General features: G+C 39.3%; 1 pseudogene; it reads left to right on the forward strand.

The window, feature by feature from the left end:
- The first annotated feature begins 7,758 nt into the window (after positions 1-7,758).
- LOC109027172 (olfactory receptor 2H2-like) lies at positions 7,759-8,702 on the forward strand (annotated as a pseudogene).
- The last annotated feature ends 2,381 nt before the right edge of the window (positions 8,703-11,083 follow it).

Raw genomic sequence — 11,083 nt, forward strand, 5'->3', positions numbered from 1 at the left:
TGAAATAAAGAAAATTATAATTAAATTAAATATCTAGTATCAGCCTGGATATAGCCTGGATATATATTGTTTGTTTTGTTTTGTTTTGTTTTGTTTTGTTTTTAAGACAGGATCTCACTCCCATGGCCCAGGCTGGAGTGCAGTGGTGTGATCACAGGTCACTGCGGCCTCGACTTCCCAGGCTGAGGTCATCCTCCCGCCTCAGCTGCCTGAGTAGCTGGTACCACAGGTGCACGCCACCAAGCCCAGCTAATTTTTGTATCTTTTGTAGAGATGGGGTTTTACCACATTGCCCAGGCTGGTCTCCAACTCGTGGGTTCAGGCCATCCACCTGCCTTGGCCTCTCAAAGTGCTGGGATTACAGGTGTGAGCCATGGCACCTGGCCACATGCTCGTATTTTAATGTATTTGTTTCCCCTTACTTTTCTTTTGTGTATCATTTTTTTGTTTTGAGATGGAGTCTTGCTCTTTTCGCACAGGCTGGAGTGTAATGGCACGATCTCGGCTCACTGCAACCTCTGCCTCCTGGGTTCAAGCAATTCTCCTGCCTCAGCCTCCTGAGTAGCTGGGATTACAGGCACCCACCACCATGCCTGGCTAATTTTGTATTTTTAGTAGAGACGGGGTTTCTCCATCTTGGTCAGGCTGGTCTCGAACTCCCGACCTCAGATGATCTGCCTGCCTTGGCCTCCCAAAGTGCTGGGATTACAGTTGTGAGCCACCTCCCGGCCATATCATGTATTTTTATAAATTGTAAACTGACATATGTAAAACAATCATTTTCTAATTTATAAAATTTTCTTGATATGCAGTTTTTGAAGCTATGTAACATTCTTTTTTAAATTAATAATTCATATATACATTATATATGTACATATATATACTTTCTCATTCTTCTACAATTAAATATATATTCTGAATTTGTCACCTTATACTATAGATCATTCAGAATAAAGTGCTTTCCATAGGTGATCTCTTTTAAACTGTTTATCAGAAATGACGTCAGTGAATTAAAAGTATTAGTATAGGCTGGGTGAGGTGGCTTACGCTGTAATCCTAGCACTTTGGGAGGCTGAAGTGGGAGGATTACTTGAATTCAGGAGTCTGAGACTAACCTGGGTGACATGGTGAACTACTGTTTCTACTAAAAATGCAAAAAAAAAAAAATTAGCCAGGCATGGTGGTGCATGCCTATAGTGTCAGCTACTCTGAAGACTGAGGTGGGAGGATTGCTTGAGCCTGGGAGGTGGAGGTCACAGTGAGCCAAGATTGTGCCAGTGCACTCCAGCTGGGGCAACAAAGCAAGACCCTGTCTCAAGAAAAAAATTTTTTAGAAGTGTTAGTATATTACAAATACATATTTCGAATTGCTTTTAAAAGGAATAGAATTGTTTGGACTTGAATTATAATAGAAAAGTAATTTTAGACAACTTATAAAAGCATAAATCTCACAAACATCATTGAAGAGCTATACATATATGTGTGTGTGTGTGTATATATATATATATATATATATATATATATATATATGCCTCCTCTTTTGATTTTCCTTATATCTTTTCAATTTTAATGTTGAATCCTAAATTATCCTCAGGGTTGTAAAGTTGCTTTTATTTTCCCTATTCCCCTTTAAATCCTAAGGTATACAATAGTGGTACTTCCTGTCATATCTTCATTTGCATTACCAGTCAGACCCCTGAAATAAATCAGACAGATATTGGGATGACAGTAGCAAATTACCACAGATTGAAATAAGTAGTAGCCCCAATTGCATCTGCTGGAAGAAATATGTTATCCTTGATAGAGTATATTAGCATGTTACTGAGTACCCCGTATGCATTCATTGATCTGGTGAATGTTTTCTTTTTCATCCTTATCAGGAAACATGATCAGGGAGTTTGCACTCACTTGGAGCTGACAATACTATACCATGTCCCAGAGCTATGCTAGGTTTTTCATCTTCCATCATAAAATACTGAAGAGAACTGGACTAGCTGTATATTCTGTAGGCCGTCACACTGGCCAACTATATCTAACACATCATGCGTATCAGACAATATGAACAAGAAGTGGTCAATACATTAAAAGCCTTGATAAGACACATGTGATCCAGAGAGTGAGTGTTGCACTCCATAAAGATTCAGGGACCTAAAGCATAAAAGTTTTAAGTGTTTATTGGTCTGGGGCACTATGAGACTTTCTATCTAAAGTAAAGGATACATTTTTGCATTATGCATTTCCTATCATAAAAAAGAAGCAAAGTGCCTGGCAGACCTCTCTGTACTTTGTAGTAAGCATATTTGACACTATCGAATACTGTTCTAATTCATCTACTAGGTGCTGTATTTGAATGGCCTTCAGGGTAAGAATGGGCTCTATAGCAAGTTTAAATTTCACCATAAATGAGGTGGAATTTATGGCAAGTTTATGGGAAGATCATAACAAAATTCTTAGGGTTTTGATAAAACTCTGCTATCTACAGCACAGGATTGTATACATTTCAAAAATAAAGCCCTGGTGTTTTACTGAATTCTGGGTAGAGAAATAACATCTGACCATGGAACAACAAATAACCATGCAGGCAAAACTACCCATATGAGCTGGGGACTGTCTGAACCATCAAGTTATTAGGTTGAGTGGATACAGAGCAATCACTGTAACACGGCATTAGTACATCCAGGATTGACCACAGCATGACTAGAGGGCAGAGGCAAACAGTATGAGCAAGTAGCCCAGGACTTCATACTATTCACCACTTTTGCATCAATATCTCTTCTTCAGATCACACTTACGCCTCCATGAGAGAACACTTCCAACTCTAATGGAGGAGAAAAATGTCAAGCTTGGTTCATTAATGGGTCAGCTTGGTATGTGAGTCCAAGTCAAAAAGGATGAAGATAAATTATAGCCTCGCTTACGGTGATCTTGAAAAATAGTAGTGAGGAAAACGCCTCCCAATGGACAGAGTTTCAGATGGTACCCAGTCATTCACTTTGTGTGGAAAGAGAAGTAGTTTGAAGTTAGAATATGTATAACTCATAGGTAGTGATAAATGGCTTAGGAGGCTTTTCAGGTGGCTGGAAAGAAAAAGATAGAAACACTTGGAAAAAAGAAGTCTGGAACAGAGGCACATGCATAAACATATAAGAGTGAAGGTATGAAGTGTTACATTATTTGTATTACATGCTAAAACCACAGGATGGAATCCACCATAGAAAATGAATTAAGCAACTAGGTAGAAAATGTGACTTGGCGAGCAGTTATTGTCAAGAGCTTCTGACATTTGCCCTCATTATCCTACCTGCAATGCTAGTGCAATGAGCTTATGAATGAAGTCACCATGATAGTAGGGATAGAAGCAATGCATGGGTTTAACAGCATGCATTATAGCCACTGGTCAAACATCCAGTCTTCCATCAATAAGTGTCCCATGCAATGACTGGATAAAATAGTTTCCCGTCGAAAGATCAACCAGTTATTTAATGTCAGCTTGATGACACTGGACTTCTTCTACTTTGAATGTAGCAATTTTTTTTGGTAGGAATAGATACACATACTCCAGGCATGGGTTTCTATTCCTGAACATAAGTCCTCAGCCAGCATGACTGTCTAAAGGCTTATAGGATGTTTGACGCAGCAGCAGGAGATCCCACATACCATTGTATCAGAAAAAAGGGCCGACTTAATGGCAAAGAAAGTGTAGGAGTGGACTTATGACCATGGAATCCATTGGCCATATCACATATTGCACTATCATAAGTGATCTATTAGAGTCATGGAGGGATCTGTTGAAGCTACACCTGAAATTCCAGCTCAGATGAAATGTCATCCTTCAAGACCCAGTACTTTAAATCAATTATCTTTCTATGGTGCTGTGTCCTCACTAGGAAGAATGCGTGGTTTAGAAACCAAAAGGTGAAAGCAGGTGCAGCCCTTCTTAGAATCCCTACCAATAACTCATTTGAGAAATTTGTGGCTTTTTTCTCCACAATTATAAGCTCTGTGAGTTTAGAGGTTCTAGCTCTCTAAAGGGAAATATTCCCACTTGGGGGTACAAAAGGTACACTAGGAAGTGTATACTTTGTTTAATTATGATGGTAAATGACCAAAGGCAATGAGATTAACTAAAAAAAGCCATAGTGATCAGGGGCTCAGACACTTCCGGATCATGACACCAGGTAAACCACTGAGGCAGGAGAGGTGCCAGATAAGGGTGAGAGCAACATAGAATGAATAGTAAGAAGGAGATGGTGACTATAATTTGTAGGACTTAAGACCAGCCGCAGTGGTGGTCCTCTTCTAAGTTTCCTCCAGATACAGAGGCCCACTATAGCCCTGTAAGAGCTTTTCCCAGATCTTTTTAAATTAATTAATTAATTAATTTTTTATACTTTAAGTTCTAGGGTACATGTGCACAACGTGCAGGTTTGTTACATGTGTATACATGTGCCATGTTGGTGTGCTGCACCCATTAACTCGTCATTTACATTAGGTATATCTCCTAATGCTATCCCTGCCCCCTCCCCCACCCCACACCAGATCTTATACAAAGGAGTAGATCTGAAATTAAAGGAATAGACAGTGTTGGAAGTTATAATGCTTTACTCAGATACCACTTTCAGAATGAAGGCATTATTACTTCAGCTGCTAGATGTGCTACAGGTAGATAGAGCTTAGCTGAGATCCTTCTTTCTGGGTTGCCTCAGCTAAACAGAGTTGCTTCATCTAAATATATGGCCCTTTTCCATGTAATCTGCATTCAACACTGATCAACAAGGAGATTTAAGGCTTGCCTTTGGCCTCAGCTCAGAACATCAATGAATTGTCATCTCATATTGAGAACTTCCTACAGGGTTCAGTGAAACTTTAGTAGTTTGCATTACAAACTTCCAAAGTAGGTAGTTTGCATTACTTCCTTTCCTCAATCATGCTACCCACCCTTTCCTTTGAAAGATGTTGATCCAAAAAATGTTCCCTAGTAAACTTTCTAAATGCTAATCTCCATCCCTGAGTCGGCTTCCTGGGAAACTCCATTCTCATCTCTCTCTCTATATATATATCTATATATAAAATATATACATTATATATGTAATATATAAAATACATGTATAATATATAATACATATGTATTATATGTATACAGGGAACAGGAAGAGTGAAACATTTAAGAAAGAAAGTTAATTTAGGGATGCATTAGCCAGGTTGTGTGTAATGAGAGCTCAGTTCTCTAAAGGCCTTCTGAAAAGCACACAGGATGTTTTTGCCTGAAGGGAGAGCTGCTGGACCATTTATTCCTAGTTAAAATTCTTCATTGTTGGAGGATTTCCCCTAGGGTCATTAAGCATTTTGTACTTCTAGGCAGCACTTGTCTATATGCCAAATGGGCTCCCATGGTGTCAGACAAGCCTTGGGGCCAAGGGAAGCCCTATACAGCATACTTGAGGTAGGTCACTGTCAGTATGTGTGAGATAATCTGAGATCACACACAACTGTCCCTTGCAGCTCTGCTGAAATTAGAGCTGGGCTGAGGAGATGTGATACACTGGTACTAGAGGCATCTACTTTAGAAGGTGAGATAGAAATGCTGTATTTTACATTTACAACCATAGGAATGGAGGTGTGCTGGCTTTTACCATGAACTCCCCCAGATAGTGTTCTGAAAAGCAAAGGAGGCCAACTAAAATAAAATCACAGGGAAAACTATATTTGCAGGAAGAAGATAATCTCAAGAGAAGCAGAGATTAAGAGTATTCTTGAATTTTGCATAGTAAAAACCATCTAGTCTAAGACTGTCTCCCCTAACCAAGGACCTTTTACAAATAGTTGATCCAGGGGGAAAAAAAAGCATCTCCTTCAATGATTAGTAATTTAAAAGGAACTGGAAGAGATAAGACATATGGATGCATACATATATAAAAATAGCTAGATAGAGACCTGCAGGTGATAATATACAAGAAAGAAAATGGGGAAAGGAAAAGCAATCTGAATAGACAAAAAACGAAACCAGTAGTTAGTGGTTATGAAGTGGATGAAAATCGAAGGATGGGATAAGAGGCAGGTTGATTCTGAACATGGAAAAATCTACAAGACTGAGATTCTTTAAAACATCAAACTACTCTTCTACTTTAATATAATATCAAACTCAAATTCACAACCAAAGTGGTAACATTTCATCACTAATTTGAAAAATTCTAAATAAAATAAAGGAAAAATAACACACACACAAAACAGACAAAACAGAGAATATATATAGATTTTCTAGAATGCACAGCATAGTAGAGACAAACATGAGTAAAATTATGGTGAAATTTAAGCCATGAGGGTCAGTGCATCTTAATGCCCTGTGACATTGTACTTGAGGGTTTACCAGTAGATTAATACCCTTTAAGCATGAGAATTACTGATTGAGACAACTTCAAATGAATTTGCTTCTAGTGTGTTGATAAAGTTAAATGTGATTTATCGTAGGTGGGTAAGAATATGGTTGGTAGATAGGAGACAACAGGGCTAGGATATTCAGAGAATAACCTCCAGCAAGCTTTGTAAAAGCAAAAGCATATATTGATGTAAAAACTTTACATATGTAATTGCATGATATACCATCATGTTGCTCAAACTGCATTAAAGTGTGATTAAGAATTCACCACAATGTATGTTGATGTAATAGTAAATATCAGATTATGTCATAATTTTTCTTAGAATTATGGCTTGAGTGATCTATTTGACACAGTTATTATTGTTAATGATTTTAAATATTTTCATCTAATTTCAAGCTTTTGGTTTTCTTTAATGTACTTTATCATTATTCATCAAAGAAGGTCATGTAGAAATATAATGTTTCTTTTTTCTAGATGTTATTTTTACTTATGCTCTGCAAAACTTTGGTAATAAATTTTGGTTTCTGGAACAATCCATTGAACAGTTTCATCATCATGATAATTATTGCTAACTTACATTGAACAGTTACTTTGTGCCAAGAACACTTTTTAGTATTTCCCACATTTGCACATTTAATCTCTCCAACAAGCATATGTAAGTTCTTAATTTTGCCCGTTTTCCAAATACAAAATCTAAGGAAAGAACTAAAGTAAGAACAAAAATGTTAACTACTTTTCCTAACATCACACAGCATGAAGGTGGCTGAGGGAGAATTCAAGCTCATCAATAACAGACAGAGTGAAAAGGAGGAATGGAGAAGAGGAGAATGAGAGAGAAAAAAGAGAAGATAAAGGGAGAAGATCCAGGGAGAGAAGAGGGGAAGGAAAGAGAGAGAAACATGGGAGACAGAGAGTGAAATAAATCAAGATACAAGGTCACAGAGAAATAAGAGAACAAAAGAAATAGAGAAAGTTATAAAGCTAATAGGCAGTGATTAGAAGTATGTAATAAATGTGGTAAATGTATACTCTTTGAGAGCACAGATGAAACACATCTAATATTTAGCAAAGTGATTTTCACTAGCAGGTGCTTACATGTATTTTATATAATATTTATAATGAACAATTTTAATCAGAGACAAAATATGAGGAAGATGTAAAAGAGGAAGAGAGAGAGTGAATGATGAATATCAAAGATTAAAGCACTTCACTAAATCTTGTATTTTTTCCCAAAATACAGCTGGTGAAAATCTTATCCTTGAGTAGAAAGGAATCAAACAAGTCATATACCACCCGTCTTCCTGTCTGTACTGGAACCATCACAGGCTTTTGAGGAACTACTTTTGAACCGTTCCCCAGAGAGGCATTTGCCCCAGTAGCTATGATTATCATTTGCAATGACAGCCACAGTGATTTCATCCTTCTGGGGTTCTCTAACAAGCCACATTTGGAGAAGATACTTTTTGGATCATTTTTATTTTTTATTTTTTGACTCTTGCAGGAAATATGGTCATAGTTCTTGTGTCCTTGAAGGATCCAAAACTCCACATCCCTATGTATTTCTTTCTTTCCAACCTTTCTTTGGTAGACCTCTGTTTCACCAGCAGCTGTGTTCCACAGATGTTGATTAACTTCTGGGGCCCAGAAAAGACCATCAGCTACACTGGCTGTGCCATTCAACTCTATGTTTTTTTGTGGCTTGGGGCCACGGAATGTGTCCTTCTTGTTGTCATGGCTGTGGATTGTTATGTAGCAGTGTGTCATCCACTGCAATATACCATGATCATGCACCCAAAACTTTGTCTGCAGCTGGCTATCTTGGCATGGGGGACTGGCTTGGCCCAGTCTCTGATCCAGTCCCCTGCCACCCTCCGGTTACCCTTCTGCTCCCAGCGGATGGTGGGTGATGTTGTTTGTGAAGTCCCAGCTCTGATTCAGCTCTCCAGTACTGATACTACCTACAGTGAAATTCAGATGTCTATCGCCAGTGTTGTCCTCCTGGTGATGCCCTTGATCATTATCCTTTCCTCTTATGGTGCTATTGCTAAGGCTGTGCTGAGAATTAAGTCAACTGCAGGACAGAAGAAAGCATTTGGCACCTGCATCTCTCACCGTCTTGTGGTTTCTCTCTTTTATGGCACTGTCACAGGTGTCTACCTTCAACCAAAAAATCACTATCCTCATGAATGGGGCAAATTTCTCACTCTTTTCTACACTGTAGTAACCCCAACTCTTAATCCCCTCATCTACACTCTATGGAACAAGGAGGTAAAGGGAGCACTAATAAGATTGGGGAGGAGGACCTGGGATTCCCAGAATAACTAACAAGGTTAACATATGTTTACCTTTGCTTAACCTAAGAATAGAGAACAACCTCATCACAAAAAGCTGGAGATACACCTCCTAAGCCAAAAGTAGGAGAGAAAGAGCTGCATTCTGTTCAGGTTGAGATTTCAGTTTCCTTCATCAATCAATTGGGCCCTTAAATTCTTCATATTGTGGATTTAGACACAGTATGGTATAAAAATTAATATATTTAATAGCTATTGTCTTGAAAAGGACACAATGCAATTGAATGGGGGAGGAGGAGAAGACACAAGAAACACATTACTTGCAAAATAAAATACTAAGTAGTACGTTTCATGCCTTTCTATTTCGTTCTTTTTTTGTTCTATTTTCCTACAAGCTCCACCAGTGCTTTCAGTCCCAACAAGATTTCTAAAGTTTTGAGACAGAAACTTCTTGATCAACTTATATGTACCCCTATACTGTAATATGGCAGGTCTTGGTTTTAATTGCTTCTGTCTCTCTTCTGTCTCAGCATGACCACTGTTGACGTGTAATGTGACTTTCACTATCCAATGCAAAGTGTTTGCCATGCCAAAGTCCACATTTACTGCTCTCTGGTGCTGATACTATGATGAGTGTGTGTGCAAGTTTCTCAGTTTGAGCCTTGATATTCTGGGCCCCCAGTTATAGGAATAGACTTCTGTGTTTTTCTTCATTCTGAGGCCTTATTGTAACAAAATGGCTATCTTTTTATCAGACCCAATTATTCTTTCATTTTATAGATATTTATGGTTTTCCTATTATATACCTATTATGTTTCAGATGGTAGTTATATAATAGTAGATAAAACATATAAAATAATCAACATCGTGGAACTTACAACAATATCATCTCTTGCTCTTAGACTCTTTCACAGTATTGATATAATATTAGATTTGCCTCATTACAAAACCCATTTGTTTATTGCTTTACTCTTAGCTATTATTTCTCTTCTCCATTTACAACCAAACTTTTTCAATTTTGGAAGGAATATTAGGTTCAGCCACTGTGTTGCTTCAGATTGCAGCTAACAACACTGGTCTAGCAAGTGCTTCCCCCTCAGTTCACTCCTGTTCAGAGACAGTGACAATGTGATAGAAAATAAAAACCCATTTTCTGAGGAGAAATTCAAGCAGGCTGCAGAAATTTGCATAAGTAAGAAGGAGCCAAATGTTAATCACCAAGACAATGGGGAAAATGTCTCCAGGGCATGTCAGAGGTCTTCACAGCAGCCCCTCCCATCACAGGCCCAGAGGCCTAGGAGGGAGAAACGGTTTCCTGGGCCAAGCCCAGAGCCCCCCTGCTCTATGCAGCCTTGGGACATGGTGCCCGGTGTCTTATCTGCTTCAGCTCCATCCTTGGCTAAAAGAGGCCAAGGTACAGACCGCTTCAGAGAGTGCAAGCCCCAAGCATTGGCAGCTTCCACATGGTGTTGGTCCTGTGGGTGTGCAGAAGACAAGAACTGAGCTTTGAGAACCTCCGCCTAGATTTCAGAGGATGTATTGACGTGCCTGGATGTCCAGGAAGAAGTTTGCTGGGTTGGCAAGAGCCCTCATGGAGAATCTCTGCTAGGGCAGTGCAGAAGAAAAATGTGGTGTTGGAGCCCTTACACAGAGTACCCACTGGGGCACTGCCTGGTGGAGCTGTGAGAAGAGGGTCACCATCCTCCAGACTCCAGAATGATAGACCCACTGACAGCTTGCACTGTGTGCCTGGAAAAGCTGGAGACACTCAATGCCAGCCTGTGAAAGCAGCCAGGAGGGGAGCAAAGCCACAGGGATGGAGTTGCCCAAGGCCATGGGAGCCCACCTCTTGCATCAGCTTGACCTAGATTTGAGACATGGAGTCAAAAGAGATCATTTATGAGCTTTAAGAATTGACTGCCCTGCTGGATTTCGGACATGCATGGGTCCTGCAACACCTTTGTTTTGGCCAATTTCTCCCATCTGGAATGGGTGTATTTACCCAATGCTGTACTCCCATTGTATCTAGGAAGTAACTAACTTGCTTTTGATTTTACAGGCTTATAACCAGAAGGGACTTGCCTTGTCTCAGATGAGACTTTGGACTTGGACTTTGAGTTAATGCTGGAATTAGTTAAGGCTTTGAGGGACTTGTTGGAAGGGCATAATTGTGTTTTGAAATGTGAGGACATGAGACTTGGGAGGGGCCAGGGACAGAATGATAGGGTTTGGCCTTGTCTCCACCTAAATCTAATCTTGAATTGTAGTTCCCATAATCCCCATGTGTCTTGGTAGGGACCCAGAGAGAGGTTGAATCATAGGAGTGGTTACTCCCCATGCTGCTGTTCTCATGATAGTGAGTGAGTTCTCACAAGATCTGATGGTTTTATAAAGAGTTTTTCCCCTTTTGCTCTT

Source organism: Gorilla gorilla, chromosome 5, assembly GCF_029281585.2.
Source record: "Gorilla gorilla gorilla isolate KB3781 chromosome 5, NHGRI_mGorGor1-v2.1_pri, whole genome shotgun sequence".
NCBI lineage: Eukaryota > Metazoa > Chordata > Mammalia > Primates > Hominidae > Gorilla > Gorilla gorilla.